Here is a 1052-nt window from a genome sequence, read left to right on the forward strand (position 1 = left end):
ACTACATCTGAAAATTTATGAGTAATTTTATCTCTAAATGAAATAAAAAATCGAAATTGCTTATTGTTGGGCCCAAACTCTAAACATAGGCGTTACTCACTGTAGGATCAATAATCTTTGTAGGTCTATTTATAGCTCAGTGACGTCACTTGACTTGGGCCTACTTTCATTTTACATTATTGTTTGATATGTTGCCATGCTTAGATTTTTCTCTGAATATATAACTATGGAGCCGAATAAACAGCGGAGAAAAGGTGCTTTGTTCCTAATAACTTTATTTAATATAATGACATTTCATAATCCTTGTTTGGCCCTTGCTTTGTTTCTTAACTTTGTGTTTGGCCCTTCTCCTAAAATGTTTGCCCACCACTGATCTAGAGGTCACAATTTTTATCCGATTTAGATGAAACTGATTAAAACACAGATCCTATTTCGTTTTGTTTTCTATAGTTCAAAATTCTGTTTTACTTGTCTTTACTACATTAGGATCTGGAAGAGTTGTTATTTAACCCGCGTTTTGGATGATGAAACGATCTGTTAAGGCGAGGTTTTGGCGTGTGGTGCACGGAACTGTGGGTAACCCAACAGAAACATCAACACTGATTGGTTAATCAAATGTCCGACGTCATAGTGTCCACTACAACCGGTCAGATCTTCATGTAGTAGAGGCCATCAAAGGATAAAAAAAACGAAATATAGATCTGTATTTTAGTCAGATTGCATCAGAGATTACATTCTAGAGCTACGACGTATAGCCCATGCTTTTTACGGAAATTGTGAAATATGTATGAACTTTGCAGGCCCAACAGAGGGGCTACAATTGTCCCATTGTGAGGAACTTGTGTAGCACTATTGGTCGACGGTCGGATATGTAATGTAAGGTGGTGCTATATCCGACGTGTGACCTATGCTCCTGCTACAGATCTTTGTTAGTCTGTGATCGTCTATTTTTGTCCCGGGCGTAATTATTGTAATTCTCTACAGTCAAGACTTCGCGTGTTGTGTACGTATCTTTATCAGCAGCTAAAACGTTTATCACTCATGAACAACAA

The sequence above is a fragment of the Patella vulgata genome, chromosome 9 (genome assembly GCF_932274485.2).
Source record: "Patella vulgata chromosome 9, xgPatVulg1.2, whole genome shotgun sequence".
In the NCBI taxonomy this organism is placed as follows: Eukaryota; Metazoa; Mollusca; class Gastropoda; family Patellidae; genus Patella; species Patella vulgata.